Source organism: Pseudophryne corroboree, chromosome 4, assembly GCF_028390025.1.
Source record: "Pseudophryne corroboree isolate aPseCor3 chromosome 4, aPseCor3.hap2, whole genome shotgun sequence".
Classification (NCBI taxonomy): Eukaryota; Metazoa; Chordata; class Amphibia; order Anura; family Myobatrachidae; genus Pseudophryne; species Pseudophryne corroboree.
Genome location: NC_086447.1, coordinates 930,413,762 through 930,434,696, shown reverse-complemented (window position 1 = coordinate 930,434,696; position 20,935 = coordinate 930,413,762).

The following is a 20,935-nucleotide window of genomic DNA, read 5'->3' as shown; positions in this document are numbered from 1 at the left end:
TACAACATCATTAATTATAAGTGGTACAAACAACAACATGAAATTTGTACGCACATTTATTCTTTACCATCTTTGTGTTTTTTTTTGGAGGAGGGAAATGTTGTTTGAGCTGCACATACATGTTAGCAGGAAGGAACCAGACCACTTGATTTTTTCTAATCATTACTCTTTCTAGATTCCAATCATTCTCCTATCCTGCACACACAATCAGTACCAGGCAGGCACAAGATGTTTAGCTGGAAGTAACCAGACCACTTGATTTTTTTCTAATCATTACTCTTTCTAGATTCCAATCATTCTCCTATCCTGCAGCCAATACAAATTACAATGTGATTGTTAACTATTTTACCTTTCTTCTCTATACAACATTACAAGAATAACACAATTGAGTTGCGTAAAAAGCTTTTAATATGTTGTCATTGAATTTAGATAATTCAGTGCCAAAATGAATGTCATTATTGTTGGGCCATGTTTGTGTGTGTTAAAAATTAGTAATAATGTTGTTACACATGATGCAGAAACCAAAAAATATGTAATTTTTAACCCAAAAACTACTAATGCGTATAATAATGTATATATGTGGCAAACTGTGTATTTACTGACAAATCAGCAAGTTTACTGCAGCAAACACTACGAAATAAATTATTTTTAATGAGAGTAAGTTTGTGTCCCTTAAATACGATGGAGCATCACACATAGGGACACATGTATTCCTCAAGGCTAACATATTATATGTTGAGGACTGTTTATTTAGAACACAGGTTCTCAAACTCGGCCCTCAGGACCCCACACAGTGCATGTTTAGCAGGTCTACTCACAGAATCACAACTGACATAATTAGCTCCACCTGTGAACCTTTTAAAATGTGTCTGTGAGTAATTCATACACCTGTGCTTCTACTGGGTTACGTGCAAAACATGCACCGTGTGGGGTCCTGAGGGCCGAGTTTGAGAACCTGTGCATTAGGACGTTACACACAATCATAAAGTAAAAGACTAAATGGATTATGTGTGCTTGTAATAAATTAGCAGTGCAAGTTTACGAACACTTATCCAGACTTAATGCATGCCACTCATAATCTGTTGTTTTGAGTTTTAAAATAAACACAATACACATGCAACATTTGTTTTGCATGAAGTGAGGGTATGTTTGTATGTCTCAAGGAGACAGACACATTCTGAGTAATGGTTTTTAAAATAAAAATGGGCCAACATCTATTTATGATTACACAACAAATGAAATAAGCAAACCAAACTTACCTTAGAAATAGCGAGTGATGAGCTCTTGCCTAACCTGCCTCCCTACATCTGTACTCCAAGTATCACCAGATGTCTCTAATTCCTCTGCTTGTTGGCTGCTTTCTTCATCCTCCTCCTCCTCCTCAACATGTGGCAGATGTTGTTGCAAACACATGTTATGAAGAAAGCAGCAGCAGAACACAATTTGAGTCACCTTCGAGGGACTATACAACAATAGGCCACCAGACTTATCCAGACACCGAAACCTAGATTTCAGCACACCAAAACATCTTTCGATCACATTCCGCGTGGACTTATGTGCATGATTGTAATTGTGTTCAGCAGGGGTATCAGGTCGGGACAATGGAGTTAGAAGCCAAGAGAAACAGCCATATACTCCATCACCTAAAAGACAGATATAGTAACGTGATTCATGTTAAGATACAGCAACACATAAGTAACACACTGTGGGGCAGATGTATTAACCTGTAGAAGGCATAAGGAAGTGATAAACCAGTGATATGTGCAAGGTAATAAAGGCAGCGGACAATCTGTTCCTAAATGTTCATTTACATATTGGAGCTGACTGGCTGGTGCCTTTATCACCTTGCACATATCACTGGTTTCTCACTTCCTTATGCCTTTTACAGGTTAATACATCTGCCCCTGTATTTGGACAAAGTATACGCAGGCATACACATATCAAATTACATACCCTGCAGCCATCTATCTGGCATTTGTCCGTCCTCAAACTTATCAAAGAGGGATGACTGACTGAGGATGAAGGAGTCATGGCAGCCCCCAGGGTAACCAGCAACAACACTCATTATTTTGATATTTGCATCACAAACCACCTGCACAATTGTGGAGTGCTCTAGATGTCGATTAGTATATATGTGCTGCCTGCCCCTAGGTGGTCTCAGCTGAATGTGTGTGCAATCTATGGCTCCAAGCACATTGGGCATGCCAGCCAGCTCATAGAAATCTACCCTGATGGCATGCCACTGAGACTCCTGGGTAGGGAAGCAGATTGAGGCATCGATGTGGGGCTGCAAAACAGCCAACACCTGTGTGTATATTTCAAAGAAAAATTAAAACAAACAAAAAAAAGAAGAGGTAGTTAGGTATACATCACCTGTGTTAATATTCTCGAAAATGAGGGCTGTGAGATTCCTATGACATCCCCAGACACAGCCTGAAAGCTGCCAGTAGCCATAAAGTGCAACACAGCCAGGAGTTTGTGCAGGCCTGAGACAGAGCGAGAGCGTGCTGTCTCAGGGTCTAGGCCCAGTTTGACAAGGTCATACAGACGGAAAATGTTGTTACGATTTAGACGGAACATCTGTATGACCATATCATCGGACAATGCGTTCAAGTTTAAACGCCCCCTAAAAAAACGAGGCCTGCACAGCCTCCGCGGAACCTGTACAACCTGCTGACCATGTTCAGTTTGTTGGCCCTGGTTACTTACAGGCTGATGTCTGAGTCTGAGGAATCCCACAGCACACAAAATATCACTGGTCCACAGTCCTGCTGCCATTTGTGAGTGTAGGTGGATTGAATTGGGCCTAACATCCTTTTATAGGCATCCGTATTCAGGTATGATTGATTTTTGAGTTGCAACACATGTAAACACGGCTGAAAACAGCAGGTCTATTTTTTTGCCGCTTTTTTTAACGAATCGCAAAAAAAATACGACCGCAATTGAGCACTCAGAGACTAAAGGGGGGTACACACGGAGAGATCCGTGCTTAAAATCTAAGCAATCTTGCTAGATTGCTTAGATTTTAAGCACGGATCTGCCGTGTGTATGCCCCCCAGCGATAGCGATGCGCGGCCCCGCGCATCGCTATCGCCGATGCTAGATTGAGCTGCATGCAGGCTCAATCTAGCGGGTCGCTCACTTCACCGTTGTGTGAAGTGAGCGGCCCCCCGTCGGCTTTCCCCCTCGCTCAGCACATCGCGCTGTGCTGAGCGGGGTGAGAGATGTGTGCTGAGCGGTCTGTGTTAAGATCGCTCAGCACTCATCTCTCCCGTGAGTACCCCCCTTAACACCCAAATACGAATGAATAGTGAATACCCGTTGTCACGATCTAGGTAATTCCTTATCAGTATTTACCTTCCAAATGCCTCCTGAGACTGTCCCAGTGTTCCAAGCCTGGATTCCATCTGCACTGTCTGTGTGCAGCACGCTGCATCTCATTGTCTCAAATCTCTTTACTGTGATTCTGGCAGCTTCATGGTTAAAGCTCACATTCAAGTTACAAACAATCTTTCCCTCCAAAAGCTACCATGGGCGCAGCCATGTTTTCCTAATCACATGTTACCTTTCAGCCTATCAGCTGCACTCTGCTCTCAGCCTGATTACACAGCAGCTGCACTCTGGTCTCTGGTTAATCAGCCAGCCAATCCCTGCTTCCCAGCAGGTATAAATATCCTGTTCCTGGTAGAGATGTGCACTTGAAATTTTTCGGGTTTTGTGTTTTGGTTTTGGGTTCGGTTCCGCGGCCGTGTTTTGGGTTCGACCGCGTTTTGGCAAAACCTCACCTAATTTTTTTTGTCGGATTCGGGTGTGTTTTGGATTCGGGTGTTTTTTTCAAAAAACACTAAAAAACAGCTTAAATCATAGAATTTGGGGGTCATTTTGATCCCAAAGTATTATTAACCTCAAAAACCATAATTTCCACTCATTTTCAGTCTATTCTGAACACCTCACACCTCACAATATTATTTTTAGTCCTAAAATTTGCACCGAGGTCGCTGGATGACTAAGCTAAGCGACCCTAGTGGCCGACACAAACACCTGGCCCATCTAGGAGTGGCACTGCAGTGTCACGCAGGATGGCCCTTCCAAAAAACACTCCCCAAACAGCACATGACGCAAAGAAAAAAAGAGGCGCAATGAGGTAGCTGTGTGAGTAAGATAAGCGACCCTAGTGGCCGACACAAACACCTGGCCCATCTAGGAGTGGCACTGCAGTGTCACGCAGGATGGCCCTTCCAAAAAACACTCCCCAAACAGCACATGACGCAAAGAAGAAAAAAAGAGGCGCAATGAGTTAGCTGTGTGAGTAAGCTAAGCGACCCTAGTGGCCGACACAAACACCTGGCCCATCTAGGAGTGTCACTGCAGTGTCACGCAGGATGGCCCTTCCAAAAAACACTCCCCAAACAGCACATGACGCAAAGAAGAAAAAAGGAGGCGCAATGAGGTAGCTGTGTGAGTAAGATAAGCGACCCTAGTGGCCGACACAAACACCTGGCCCATCTAGGAGTGGCACTGCAGTGTCACGCAGGATGGCCCTTCCAAAAAACACTCCCCAAACAGCACATGACGCAAAGAAGAAAAAAAGAGGCGCAATGAGGTAGCTGTGTGAGTAAGCTAAGCGACCCTAGTGGCCGACACAAACACCTGGCCCATCTAGGAGTGGCACTGCAGTGTCACGCAGGATGGCCCTTCCAAAAAACACTCCCCAAACAGCACATGACGCAAAGAAAAAAAGAGGCGCAATGAGGTAGCTGTGTGAGTAAGCTAAGCGACCCTAGTGGCCGACACAAACACCTGGCCCATCTAGGAGTGGCACTGCAGTGTCACGCAGGATGGCCCTTCCAAAAAACACTCCCCAAACAGCACATGATGCAAAGAAAAAAAGAGGCGCAATGAGGTAGCTGTGTGAGTAAGCTAAGCGACCCTAGTGGCCGACACAAACACCTGGCCCATCTAGGAGTGGCACTGCAGTGTCACGCAGGATGGCCCTTCCAAAAAACACTCCCCAAACAGCACATGACGCAAAGAAGAAAAAAAGAGGCGCAATGAGGTAGCTGTGTGAGTAAGATAAGCGACCCTAGTGGCCGACACAAACACCTGGCCCATCTAGGAGTGGCACTGCAGTGTCACGCAGGATGGCCCTTCCAAAAAACACTCCCCAAACAGCACATGACGCAAAGAAAAAAAGAGGCGCAATGAGGTAGCTGTGTGAGTAAGCTAAGCGACCCTAGTGGCCGACACAAACACCTGGCCCATCTAGGAGTGGCACTGCAGTGTCACGCAGGATGGCCCTTCCAAAAAACACTCCCCAAACAGCACATGACGCAAAGAAAAAAAGAGGCGCAATGAGGTAGCTGTGTGAGTAAGCTAAGCGACCCTAGTGGCCGACACAAACACCTGGCCCATCTAGGAGTGGCACTGCAGTGTCACGCAGGATGGCCCTTCCAAAAAACACTCCCCAAACAGCACATGACGCAAATAAAAATGAAAGAAAAAAGAGGTGCAAGATGGAATTGTCCTTGGGCCCTCCCACCCACCCTTAGGTTGTATAAACAGGACATGCACACTTTAACCAACCCATCATTTCAGTGACAGGGTCTGCCACACGACTGTGACTGAAATGACGGGTTGGTTTGGACCCCCACCGAAAAAGAAGCAATTAATCTCTCCTTGCACAAACTGGCTCTACAGAGGCAAGATGTCCACCTCATCATCATCCTCCGATATATCACCGTGTACATCCCGCTCCTCACAGATTATCAATTCGTCCCCACTGGAATCCACCATCTCAGCTCCCTGTGTACTTTGTGGAGGCAATTGCTGCTGGTCAATGTCTCCACGGAGGAATTGATTATAATTCATTTTAATGAACATCATCTTCTCCACATTTTCTGGAAGTAACCTCGTACGCCGATTGCTGACAAGGTGAGCGGCGGCACTAAACACTCTTTCGGAGTACACAGTTGTGGGAGGGCAACCTAGGTAGAATAATTATATTATTTTTAGTCCTAAAATTTGCACCGAGGTCGCTGGATGACTAAGCTAAGCGACCCTAGTGGCCGACACAAACACCTGGCCCATCTAGGAGTGGCACTGCAGTGTCACGCAGGATGGCCCTTCCAAAAAACACTCCCCAAACAGCACATGACGCAAAGAAAAAAAGAGGCGCAATGAGGTAGCTGTGTGAGTAAGCTAAGCGACCCTAGTGGCCGACACAAACACCTGGCCCATCTAGGAGTGGCACTGCAGTGTCACGCAGGATGGCCCTTCCAAAAAACACTCCCCAAACAGCACATGATGCAAAGAAAAAAAGAGGCGCAATGAGGTAGCTGTGTGAGTAAGATAAGCGACCCTAGTGGCCGACACAAACACCTGGCCCATCTAGGAGTGGCACTGCAGTGTCACGCAGGATGGCCCTTCCAAAAAACACTCCCCAAACAGCACATGACGCAAAGAAAAAAAGAGGCGCAATGAGGTAGCTGTGTGAGTAAGCTAAGCGACCCTAGTGGCCGACACAAACACCTGGCCCATCTAGGAGTGGCACTGCAGTGTCACGCAGGATGGCCCTTCCAAAAAACACTCCCCAAACAGCACATGATGCAAAGAAAAAAAGAGGCGCAATGAGGTAGCTGTGTGAGTAAGCTAAGCGACCCTAGTGGCCGACACAAACACCTGGCCCATCTAGGAGTGGCACTGCAGTGTCACGCAGGATGGCCCTTCCAAAAAACACTCCCCAAACAGCACATGACGCAAAGAAGAAAAAAAGAGGCGCAATGAGGTAGCTGTGTGAGTAAGATAAGCGACCCTAGTGGCCGACACAAACACCTGGCCCATCTAGGAGTGGCACTGCAGTGTCACGCAGGATGGCCCTTCCAAAAAATACTCCCCAAACAGCACATGACGCAAAGAAAAAAAGAGGCGCAATGAGGTAGCTGTGTGAGTAAGCTAAGCGACCCTAGTGGCCGACACAAACACCTGGCCCATCTAGGAGTGGCACTGCAGTGTCACGCAGGATGGCCCTTCCAAAAAACACTCCCCAAACAGCACATGACGCAAAGAAAAAAAGAGGCGCAATGAGGTAGCTGTGTGAGTAAGCTAAGCGACCCTAGTGGCCGACACAAACACCTGGCCCATCTAGGAGTGGCACTGCAGTGTCACGCAGGATGGCCCTTCCAAAAAACACTCCCCAAACAGCACATGACGCAAATAAAAATGAAAGAAAAAAGAGGTGCAAGATGGAATTGTCCTTGGGCCCTCCCACCCACCCTTATGTTGTATAAACAGGACATGCACACTTTAACCAACCCATCATTTCAGTGACAGGGTCTGCCACACGACTGTGACTGAAATGACGGGTTGGTTTGGACCCCCACCGAAAAAGAAGCAATTAATCTCTCCTTGCACAAACTGGCTCTACAGAGGCAAGATGTCCACCTCATCATCATCCTCCGATATATCACCGTGTACATCCCGCTCCTCACAGATTATCAATTCGTCCCCACTGGAATCCACCATCTCAGCTCCCTGTGTACTTTGTGGAGGCAATTGCTGCTGGTCAATGTCTCCACGGAGGAATTGATTATAATTCATTTTAATGAACATCATCTTCTCCACATTTTCTGGAAGTAACCTCGTACGCCGATTGCTGACAAGGTGAGCGGCGGCACTAAACACTCTTTCGGAGTACACAGTTGTGGGAGGGCAACTTAGGTAGAATAAAGCCAGTTTGTGCAAGGGCCTCCAAATTGCCTCTTTTTCCTGCCAGTATAAGTACGGACTGTCTGACGTGCCTACTTGGATGCGGTCACTCATATAATCCTCCACCATTCTTTCAATGGTGAGAGAATCATATGCAGTGACAGTAGACGACATGTCCGTAATCGTTGTCAGGTCCTTCAGTCCGGACCAGATGTCAGCATCAGCAGTCGCTCCAGACTGCCCTGCATCACCGCCAGCGGGTGGGCTCGGAATTCTGAGCCTTTTCCTCGCACCCCCAGTTGCGGGAGAATGTGAAGGAGGAGATGTTGACAGGTCGCGTTCCGCTTGACTTGACAATTTTCTCACCAGCAGGTCTTTGAACCCCAGCAGACTTGTGTCTGCCGGAAAGAGAGATCCAAGGTAGGTTTTAAATCTAGGATCGAGCACGGTGGCCAAAATGTAGTGCTCTGATTTCAACAGATTGACCACCCGTGAATCCTTGTTAAGCGAATTAAGGGCTCCATCCACAAGTCCCACATGCCTAGCGGAATCGCTCCCTTTTAGCTCCTCCTTCAATGCCTCCAGCTTCTTCTGCAAAAGCCTGATGAGGGGAATGACCTGACTCAGGCTGGCAGTGTCTGAACTGACTTCACGTGTGGCAAGTTCAAAAGGTTGCAGAACCTTGCACAACGTTGAAATCATTCTCCACTGCGCTTGAGACAGGTACATTCCACCTCCTATATCGTGCTCAATTGTATAGGCTTGAATGGCCTTTTGCTGCTCCTCCAACCTCTGAAGCATATATAGGGTTGAATTCCACCTCGTTACCACTTCTTGCTTCAGATGATGGCAGGGCAGGTTCAGGCGTTTTTGGTGGTGCTCCAGTCTTCTGTACGTGGTGCCTGTACGCCGAAAGTGTCCCGCAATTCTTCTGGCCACCGACAGCATCTCTTGCACGCCCCTGTCGTTTTTCAAAAAATTCTGCACCACCAAATTCAAGGTATGTGCAAAACATGGGACGTGCTGGAATTTGCCCATATTTAATGCACACACAATATTGCTGGCGTTGTCCGATGCCACAAATCCACAGGAGAGTCCAATTGGGGTAAGCCATTCCGCGATGATCTTCCTCAGTTGCCGTAAGAGGTTTTCAGCTGTGTGCGTATTCTGGAAACCGGTGATACAAAGCGTAGCCTGCCTAGGAAAGAGTTGGCGTTTGCAAGATGCTGCTACTGGTGCCGCCGCTGCTGTTCTTGCGGCGGGAGTCCATACATCTACCCAGTGGGCTGTCACAGTCATATAGTCCTGACCCTGCCCTGCTCCACTTGTCCACATGTCCGTGGTTAAGTGGACATTGGGTACAACTGCATTTTTTAGGACACTGGTGAGTCTTTTTCTGACGTCCGTGTACATTCTCGGTATCGCCTGCCTAGAGAAGTGGAACCTAGATGGTATTTGGTAACGGGGGCACACTACCTCAAGAAATTGTCTAGTTCCCTGTGAACTAACGGCGGATACCGGACGCACGTCTAACACCAACATAGTTGTCAAGGCCTCAGTTATCCGCTTTGCAACAGGATGACTGCTGTGATATTTCATCTTCCTCGCAAAGGACTGTTGGACAGTCAATTGCTTGGTGGAAGTAGTAAAAGTGGGCTTACGACTTCCCCTCTGGGATGACCATCGACTCCCAGCAGCAACAACAGCAGCGCCAGCAGCAGTAGGCGTTACACGCAAGGATGCATCGGAGGAATCCCAGGCAGGAGAGGACTCGTCAGAATTGCCAGTGACATGGCCTGCAGGACTATTGGCATTCCTGGGGAAGGAGGAAATTGACACTGAGGGAGTTGGTGGGGTGGTTTGCGTGAGCTTGGTTACAAGAGGAAGGGATTTACTGGTCAGTGGACTGCTTCCGCTGTCGCCCAAAGTTTTTGAACTTGTCACTGACTTATTATGAATGCGCTGCAGGTGACGTATAAGGGAGGATGTTCCGAGGTGGTTAACGTCCTTACCCCTACTTATTACAGCTTGACAAAGGCAACACACGGCTTGACAAATGTTGTCCGCATTTCTGTTGAAATACTTCCACACCGAAGAGCTGATTTTTTTGGTATTTTCACCAGGCATGTCAACGGCCCTATTCCTCCCACGGACAACAGGTGTCTCCCCGGGTGCCTGACTTAAACAAACCACCTCACCATCAGAATCCTCCTTGTCAATTTCCTCCCCAGCGCCAGCAACACCCATATCCTCCTCATCCTGGTGTACTTCAACACTGACATCTTCAATCTGACTATCAGGAACTGGACTGCGGGTGCTCCTTCCAGCACTTGCAGGGGGCGTGCAAATGGTGGAAGGCGCATGCTCTTCACGTCCAGTGTTGGGAAGGTCAGGCATCGCAACCAACACAATTGGACTCTCCTTGTGGATTTGGGATTTCGAAGAACGCACAGTTCTTTGCGGTGCTTTTGCCAGCTTGAGTCTTTTCATTTTTCTAGCGAGAGGCTGAGTGCTTCCATCCTCATGTGAAGCTGAACCACTAGCCATGAACATAGGCCAGGGCCTCAGCCGTTCCTTGCCACTCCGTGTGGTAAATGGCATATTGGCAAGTTTACGCTTCTCCTCCGACAATTTTATTTTAGATTTTGGAGTCCTTTTTTTACTGATATTTGGTGTTTTGGATTTTACATGCTCTGTACTATGACATTGGGCATCGGCCTTGGCAGACGACGTTGCTGGCATTTCATCGTCTCGGCCATGACTAGTGGCAGCAGCTTCAGCACGAGGTGGAAGTGGATCTTGATCTTTCCCTAATTTTGGAACCTCAACATTTTTGTTCTCCATATTTTAATAGGCACAACTAAAAGGCACCTCAGGTAAACAATGGAGATGGATGGATACTAGTATACTTATGGATGGACGAGCGACTGCCGACACAGAGGTAGCTACAGCCGTGGACTACCGTACTGTGTCTGCTGCTAATATAGACTGGATGATAATGAGATGAAATTAATATATATACATAATATCACTAGTACTGCAGCCGGACAGGTATATATATTTATTATGTAATGACTGATGACGGACCTGCTGGACACTGTCAGCTCAGCAGCACCGCAGACTGCTACAGTAAGCTACTATAGTAGTATGTATCAAGAAGAAAGAGAAAAAAAAAAACCACGGGTAGGTGGTATACAATTATGGATGGACCAGCGACTGCCGACACAGAGGTAGCTACAGCCGTGGACTACCGTACTGTGTCTGCTGCTAATATAGACTGGATGATAATGAGATGAAATTAATATATATATATATATATATATATAATATCACTAGTACTGCAGCCGGACAGGTATATATATTTATTATGTAATGACTGATGACGGACCTGCTGGACACTGTCAGCTCAGCAGCACCGCAGACTGCTACAGTAAGCTACTATAGTAGTATGTATCAAGAAGAAAGAGAAAAAAAAAACCACGGGTAGGTGGTATACAATTATGGATGGACCAGCGACTGCCGACACAGAGGTAGCTACAGCCGTGGACTACCGTACTGTGTCTGCTGCTAATATAGACTGGATGATAATGAGATGAAATTAATATATATATATATATATATAATATCACTAGTACTGCAGCCGGACAGGTATATATATTTATTATGTAATGACTGATGACGGACCTGCTGGACACTGTCAGCTCAGCAGCACCGCAGACTGCTACAGTAAGCTACTATAGTAGTATGTATCAAGAAGAAAGAGAAAAAAAACCACGGGTAGGTGGTATACAATTATGGATGGACCAGCGACTGCCGACACAGAGGTAGCTACAGCCGTGGACTACCGTACTGTGTCTGCTGCTAATATAGACTGGATGATAATGAGATGAAATTAATATATATATATATATATATATATAATATCACTAGTACTGCAGCCGGACAGGTATATATATTTATTATGTAATGACTGATGACGGACCTGCTGGACACTGTCAGCTCAGCAGCACCGCAGACTGCTACAGTAAGCTACTATAGTAGTATGTATCAAGAAGAAAGAAAAAAAAAAACCACGGGTAGGTGGTATACAATTATGGATGGACCAGCGACTGCCGACACAGAGGTAGCTACAGCCGTGGACTACCGTACTGTGTCTGCTGCTAATATAGACTGGATGATAATGAGATGAAATTAATATATATATATATATAATATCACTAGTACTGCAGCCGGACAGGTATATATATTTATTATGTAATGACTGATGACGGACCTGCTGGACACTGTCAGCTCAGCAGCACCGCAGACTGCTACAGTAAGCTACTATAGTAGTATGTATCAATAAGAAAAAAAAAAAAAAAAAAACACGGGTAGGTGGTATACAATTATGGATGGACCAGCGACTGCCGACACAGAGGTAGCTACAGCCGTGGACTACCGTACTGTGTCTGCTGCTAATATAGACTGGATGATAATGAGATGAAATTAATATATATATATATATATATATATATATATATAATATCACTAGTACTGCAGCCGGACAGGTATATATATTTATTATGTAATGACTGATGACGGACCTGCTGGACACTGTCAGCTCAGCAGCACCGCAGACTGCTACAGTAAGCTACTATAGTAGTATGTATCAAGAAGAAAGAAAAAAAAAAAAACACGGGTAGGTGGTATACAATTATGGATGGACCAGCGACTGCCGACACAGAGGTAGCTACAGCCGTGGACTACCGTACTGTGTCTGCTGCTAATATAGACTGGATGATAATGAGATGAAATTAATATATATATATATATATATAATATCACTAGTACTGCAGCCGGACAGGTATATATATTTATTATGTAATGACTGATGACGGACCTGCTGGACACTGTCAGCTCAGCAGCACCGCAGACTGCTACAGTAAGCTACTATAGTAGTATGTATCAAGAAGAAAGAAAAAAAAAAACCACGGGTAGGTGGTATACAATTATGGATGGACCAGCGACTGCCGACACAGAGGTAGCTACAGCCGTGGACTACCGTACTGTGTCTGCTGCTAATATAGACTGGATGATAATGAGATGAAATTAATATATATATATATATATAATATCACTAGTACTGCAGCCGGACAGGTATATATATTTATTATGTAATGACTGATGACGGACCTGCTGGACACTGTCAGCTCAGCAGCACCGCAGACTGCTACAGTAAGCTACTATAGTAGTATGTATCAATAAGAAAAAAAAAAAAAAAAAACACGGGTAGGTGGTATACAATTATGGATGGACCAGCGACTGCCGACACAGAGGTAGCTACAGCCGTGGACTACCGTACTGTGTCTGCTGCTAATATAGACTGGATGATAATGAGATGAAATTAATATATATATATATATAATATCACTAGTACTGCAGCCGGACAGGTATATATATTTATTATGTAATGACTGATGACGGACCTGCTGGACACTGTCAGCTCAGCAGCACCGCAGACTGCTACAGTAAGCTACTATAGTAGTATGTATCAAGAAGAAAGAAAAAAAAAAAAAACACGGGTAGGTGGTATACAATTATATATATATTATATACAATTATATATCTCCTATATAATAGCCCTATTCTGTGATCTTGTGATTCATTTGCTAACGCTGGGCGGAGTCACAACAGTGGGCGGAGTTAGTCAAATGAGTCACAGATCTGGCCAAATCTATAGGACACTAGGAGCAGCTGCAGAAGCAGATAGTATGGACATGGCACAGGCAGGGTGCATACCTCCCAGCTTTCTCACACACACACACACACACACACACACACACACACACACACACACACACACACACACACCACGGCGAAAAGGGGGCGTGGCTTCGCGGGAGGGCCCCCGTTTTCATCAGTGAGGGGGCATGCCCAGCGCTCTGTGAGCTGCTGGCATGCCCCCAGGGGCTGATTATGAGTCCGGGGGGCCCAGGGTACTTGAGACAGGGGAGCCCTATCTCATTGCTGTGCCTGCTGTGGGTTGGGGGCGTGGCCTAATCGCGGGACGCGAGGCCATGCCCCATTATGCAAATTCCGTTTTTTTTTTTTTATGGAATTTTGGCCCCTCAGCTAGAGGTAAATCCAGAGGAGGTGGTCGCTCCCCCCCCTACACACCCACACAGGCAGAAGAAAGCAGGGAGACTGCTGCCTCCCTGCAACACCACAGACCTGCCAATACGCAGCAGCATGTGCTGACTGTAGCACAATGCTGCCGCTGTTGCTGGCAGGACGGGGGAGCTTCAGAGCTGGGACAGAGCTACTCCAGCCAGGGGGCCCCCTAAAACTGTGGGGCCAACGGTACGTACCGCCTGCCCCCCCCCCCCTAATCCGGCTCTGCTGCTGGAACCCCCCCTTAATCCGTACCCCCTGATGCCCCCTCTCCCTCTGTCTCCACTATTCACCGCTGCTCTGCTAAGCAGAACAGCGAGTACAGGAGCTTTCCAACTGCTCCCCCCCCCCCCCCCCCCCCCACCGCAGGACACTGCGACCCGCGGGTGGGACAGCGGGACAGACCCCAAAAAATGGGACTGTCCCGCGAAAATTGGGACATTTGGGAGGTATGGGGGTGTGTGAGGGGGTATGCCATACTTGACCCCCACATCAGCATACTCAGCAGGGTCTCTCTGGCAGGGAGGAGCGTCACATTCTGGCACACTCCACGCTTCTTAGCTGTAGTTTTGTGGGTCACCAGCCGCTGTGCACTTTCCGTACTGCCTCTGTTATCTCCAGACCCTGCAACCCCACCGCTAGCTGCAGCGCTGCCACCCGCAGTGAGTTGCGCCCAGCTCCTTCACACACTTTAGCCGGCGGGTAGCGCTGCAGAAGTCCGCGCTGCTTGCAGGCTCTGACCCCCTCCTCCCTCCAGCATCAGCGTCTCCTGGGAGCTAACCAGTCACTCCCAGTCTCCCCTTACCATAGTGCCCAGCAGCCGTGAGGTCCGCGCCACGTGCATGCTATGACCCCCTCCTCCCTCCAGCCGCAGCATCTCCTGGGGGCTAACCAGTCACTCCCAGTCTCACCTTACCACAGTGCCCGGCAGCTGCGCGAGGTCTGCGGTGTGTGACTGAGGAGGGGGGGAGTGATGCGGACAGGCAGAGGAAACAGGAATACAGCCTAAGAGAGTCAGCCATGCCAAGTCTCCACCAGCAGCAGATGCCAACAGGTTGGAGTGGAACAGCAGCAGCCAGCAGCAGTGACTCCGGTAAGACACATCTGTCTGTCACCACTGTTCTGTCCCTAATACCAATCTCTCCCGTGCCCTGTGTTCTGTCATGTCCCTGTAACCCCTGGCCTTGACCTGCCACCCTTATCCTGGCCCTTTCACCCTTATCCTGGCCCTTTCACCCTTATCCTGGCCCTGTCACCCTTATGCTGGCCCTGCTACCCCTATCCTGGCCCTGTCACCCCTGTGCTTGCCCTGTCAACCCTATACTGGCCCTGACACCCCTGTCCTGGTCCTGCCGCCCCTACACTGACCCTGTCACCCCTATCCTCTCCCTGTCATTTCTGTCCTGGCCCCGTCGCCCATGTCCTGGCCCCGTCACCCCTGTCCTGGCCCCGTCACCCCTGTTCTGACCCTGTCACCCCTGTTCTGACCCTGTCACCCCTGTCCTGGCCCAGTCAACCCTGTTCTGACCCTGTCACCCCTGTCCAGGCCCTGTTACTGCATACCCTCCAACTACCTTTTTGGCAGGTACAGTACCCGCAGCACCTCCAGACCTCTCCCCAATGCACCACACCTCCGCACCTTCCCCTCCACCACATGCGGCACTCCACCCCTCCCCCACATGCTGTGCCTCCAGACCCCCTACACCACCCGCGGCTCCCACTCCTCCGCCCCTTCACCACCCCCAGCAATCTCCAGGCCCCCTCCGCCATTCACCCCCCTTATATGTCTCCCCCACACCTGCCCCCCTCCACCCGCAGCATCTGCAGACACCCTCCTCCATCCGCGGTCCCCCCCTCCCCCACCAATGGCACCCCCGCACCTGCCCCACCACCACCTGCAGCACCTCCGGACCTCCTTCCCCATCTGCCGCAACACCCGTACCTGCCCCTCCCCTACCCATGGCGCCTACGGACCCCTACCCCACCAGTGGCACTCCCGCCCCTTCCCATCCCACAGCACCTCCGGAACCCTTCACCCATCTGCAACATCCCCACACCTGCCCCTCCCCCACCCATGGCACCCCTGCCCCTCCCCCACCTGCAGTGCCTCCGGACCCCTCCCCCATCTGCATCCCCCACTCCTCTGCCCCTCCCCCACCCGCAGCACCTCCCAACCCTTCCCCATCCGGGCCCCACCCCCACTTCCGCCCCCCCTCCATCCGCAGCATCTACAGACACCATCCGCAGTACCCCCCGCACCCGCTACATTCTGTACATTGTGGTCTGCAGGTGCTGTTCACGCCATCGCAAGGGGCTGCGCCTCCTTCACGATCGCACACCCTTTCATTGTGCAATATTTAACCACTAACAAAGGAATGCAGGTGATACTCCATATAACACAAATATTGAACCCCAGAAAGGCATGCAAGGGTTAAGGGGGCGTAGCCCCTTGCGACGGTGTGAAGAGCGCCCGTAGGGCGCGATGAAGCACCTAGTATATATATTAGAGATGAGCGGGTTCGGTTTCTCTGAATCCGAACCCGCCCGAACTTCATGTTTTTTTTCACGGGTCCGAGCGACTCGGATCTTTCCGCCTTGCTCGGTTAACCCGAGCGCGCCCGAACGTCATCATGACGCTGTCGGATTCTCGCGAGGCTCGGATTCTATCGCGAGACTCGGATTCTATATAAGGAGCCGCGCGTCGCCGCCATTTTCACACGTGCATTGAGATTGATAGGGAGAGGACGTGGCTGGCGTCCTCTCCATTTAGATTAGGGTTGAGAGAGAGAGAGAGAGATTGACCTGAGGCTGTGATACTGTAGAAGAGAGTGCAGAGTGCAGAGACGACCACAGTGACCACAGTGACCACCAGACAGTGCAGTTGTTTGTTTTATTTAATATATCCGTTCTCTGCCTGAAAAAAACGATACACACAGTGACTCAGTCACATACCATATCTGTGTGCACTGCTCAGCCCAGTGTGCTGCATCAATGTATATATATATATCTGACTGTGCTCAGCTCACACAGCTTATAATTGTGGGGGAGACTGGGGAGCACTGCAGTGCCAGTTATAGGTTATAGCAGGAGCCAGGAGTACATAATATTATATTAAAATTAAACAGTGCACACTTTTGCTGCAGGAGTGCCACTGCCAGTGTGACTAGTGACCAGTGACCTGACCACCAGTATATATAATATTAGTAGTATACTATCTCTTTATCAACCAGTCTATATTAGCAGCAGACACAGTACAGTGCGGTAGTTCACGGCTGTGGCTACCTCTGTGTCGGCACTCGGCAGCCCGTCCATAATTGTATATACCACCTAACCGTGGTTTTTTTTTCTTTCTTTATACATACATACTAGTTACGAGTATACTATCTCTTTATCAACCAGTCTATATTAGCAGCAGACACAGTACAGTGCGGTAGTTCACGGCTGTGGCTACCTCTGTGTCGGCACTCGGCAGCCCGTCCATAATTGTATATACCACCTAACCGTGGTTTTTTTTCCTTTCTTTATACATACATACTAGTTACGAGTATACTATCTCTTTATCAACCAGTCTATATATTAGCAGCAGACACAGTACAGTGCGGTAGTTCACGGCTGTGGCTACCTCTGTGTCGGCACTCGGCAGCCCGTCCATAATTGTATATACCACCTAACCGTGGTTTTTTTTTCTTTCTTTATACATACATGCTAGTTACGAGTATACTATCTCTTTATCAACCAGTCTATATATTAGCAGCAGACACAGTACAGTGCGGTAGTTCACGGCTGTGGCTACCTCTGTGTCGGCACTCGGCAGCCCGTCCATAATTGTATATACCACCTAACCGTGGTTTTTTTTTCTTTCTTTATACATACATACTAGTTACGAGTATACTATCTCTTTATCAACCAGTCTATATATTAGCAGCAGACACAGTACAGTGCGGTAGTTCACGGCTGTGGCTACCTCTGTGTCGGCACTCGGCAGCCCGTCCATAATTGTATATACCACCTAACCGTGGTTTTTTTTTTCTTTCTTTATACATACATACTAGTTACGAGTATACTATCTCTTTATCAACCAGTCTATATATTAGCAGCAGACACAGTACAGTGCGGTAGTTCACGGCTGTGGCTACCTCTGTGTCGGCACTCGGCAGCCCGTCCATAATTGTATATACCACCTAACCGTGGTTTTTTTTTCTTTCTTTATACATACATACTAGTTACGAGTATACTATCTCTTTATCAACCAGTCTATATATTAGCAGCAGACACAGTACAGTGCGGTAGTTCACGGCTGTGGCTACCTCTGTGTCGGCACTCGGCAGCCCGTCCATAATTGTATATACCACCTAACCGTGGTTTTTTTTTCTTTCTTTATACATACATACTAGTTACGAGTATACTATCTCTTTATCAACCAGTCTATATATTAGCAGCAGACACAGTACAGTGCGGTAGTTCACGGCTGTGGCTACCTCTGTGTCGGCACTCGGCAGCCCGTCCATAATTGTATATACCACCTAACCGTGGTTTTTTTTTCTTTCTTTATACATACATACTAGTTACGAGTATACTATCTCTTTATCAACCAGTCTATATATTAGCAGCAGACACAGTACAGTGCGGTAGTTCACGGCTGTGGCTACCTCTGTGTCGGCACTCGGCAGCCCGTCCATAATTGTATATACCACCTAACCGTGGTTTTTTTTTCTTTCTTTATACATACATACTAGTTACGAGTATACTATCTCTTTATCAACCAGTCTATATTAGCAGCAGACACAGTACAGTGCGGTAGTTCACGGCTGTGGCTACCTCTGTGTCGGCACTCGGCAGCCCGTCCATAATTGTATATACCACCTAACCGTGGTTTTTTTTTCTTTCTTTATACATACATACTAGTTACGAGTATACTATCTCTTTATCAACCAGTCTATATATTAGCAGCAGACACAGTACAGTGCGGTAGTTCACGGCTGTGGCTACCTCTGTGTCGGCACTCGGCAGCCCGTCCATAATTGTATATACCACCTAACCGTGGTTTTTTTTTCTTTCTTTATAGTCATACTAGTTACGAGTATACTATCTCTTTATCAACCAGTCTATATTAGCAGCAGACACAGTACAGTGCGGTAGTTCACGGCTGTGGCTACCTCTGTGTCGGCACTCGGCAGCCCGTCCATAATTGTATATACCACCTAACCGTGGTTTTTTTTTTCTTTCTTTATACATACATACTAGTTACGAGTATACTATCTCTTTATCAACCAGTCTATATATTAGCAGCAGACACAGTACAGTGCGGTAGTTCACGGCTGTGGCTACCTCTGTGTCGGCACTCGGCAGCCCGTCCATAATTGTATATACCACCTAACCGTGGTTTTTTTTTCTTTCTTTATACATACATACTAGTTACGAGTATACTATCTCTTTATCAACCAGTCTATATATTAGCAGCAGACACAGTACAGTGCGGTAGTTCACGGCTGTGGCTACCTCTGTGTCGGCACTCGGCAGCCCGTCCATAATTGTATATACCACCTAACCGTGGTTTTTTTTTCTTTCTTTATACATACATACTAGTTACGAGTATACTATCTCTTTATCAACCAGTCTATATATTAGCAGCAGACACAGTACAGTGCGGTAGTTCACGGCTGTGGCTACCTCTGTGTCGGCACTCGGCAGCCCGTCCATAATTGTATATACCACCTAACCGTGGTTTTTTTTTCTTTCTTTATACATACATACTAGTTACGAGTATACTATCTCTTTATCAACCAGTCTATATATTAGCAGCAGACACAGTACAGTGCGGTAGTTCACGGCTGTGGCTACCTCTGTGTCGGCACTCGGCAGCCCGTCCATAATTGTATATACCACCTAACCGTGGTTTTTTTTTCTTTCTTTATACATACATACTAGTTACGAGTATACTATCTCTTTATCAACCAGTCTATATTAGCAGCAGACACAGTACAGTGCGGTAGTTCACGGCTGTGGCTACCTCTGTGTCGGCACTCGGCAGCCCGTCCATAATTGTATATACCACCTAACCGTGGTTTTTTTTTCTTTCTTTATACATACATACTAGTTACGAGTATACTATCTCTTTATCAACCAGTCTATATATTAGCAGCAGACACAGTACAGTGCGGTAGTTCACGGCTGTGGCTACCTCTGTGTCGGCACTCGGCAGCCCGTCCATAATTGTATATACCACCTAACCGTGGTTTTTTTTTCTTTCTTTATAGTCATACTAGTTACGAGTATACTATCTCTTTATCAACCAGTCTATATTAGCAGCAGACACAGTACAGTGCGGTAGTTCACGGCTGTGGCTACCTCTGTGTCGGCACTCGGCAGCCCGTCCATAATTGTATATACCACCTAACCGTGGTTTTTTTTTCTTTCTTTATACATACATACTAGTTACGAGTATACTATCTCTTTATCAACCAGTCTATATTAGCAGCAGACACAGTACAGTGCGGTAGTTCACGGCTGTGGCTACCTCTGTGTCGGCACTCGGCAGCCCGTCCATAATTGTATATACCACCTAACCGTGGTTTTTTTTTCTTTCTTTATACATACATACTAGTTACGAGTATACTATCTCTTTATCAACCAGTCTATATATTAGCAGCAGACACAGTACAGTGCGGTAGTTCACGGCTGTGGCTACCTCTGTGTCGGCACTCGGCAGCCCGTCCATAATTGTATATACCACCTAACCATGGTTTTTTTTTCTTTCTTTATACATACATACTAGTTACGAGTATACTATCTCTTTATCAACCAGTCTATATATTAGCAGCAGACACAGTACAGTGCGGTAGTTCACGGCTGTGGCTACCTCTGTGTCGGCACTCGGCAGCCCGTCCATAATTGTATATACCACCTAACCGTGGTTTTTTTTTCTTTCTTTATACATACATACTAGTTACGAGTATACTATCTCTTTATCAACCAGTCTATATATTAGCAGCAGACACAGTACAGTGCGGTAGTTCACGGCTGTGGCTACCTCTGTGTCGGCACTCGGCAGCCCGTCCATAATTGTATATACCACCTAACC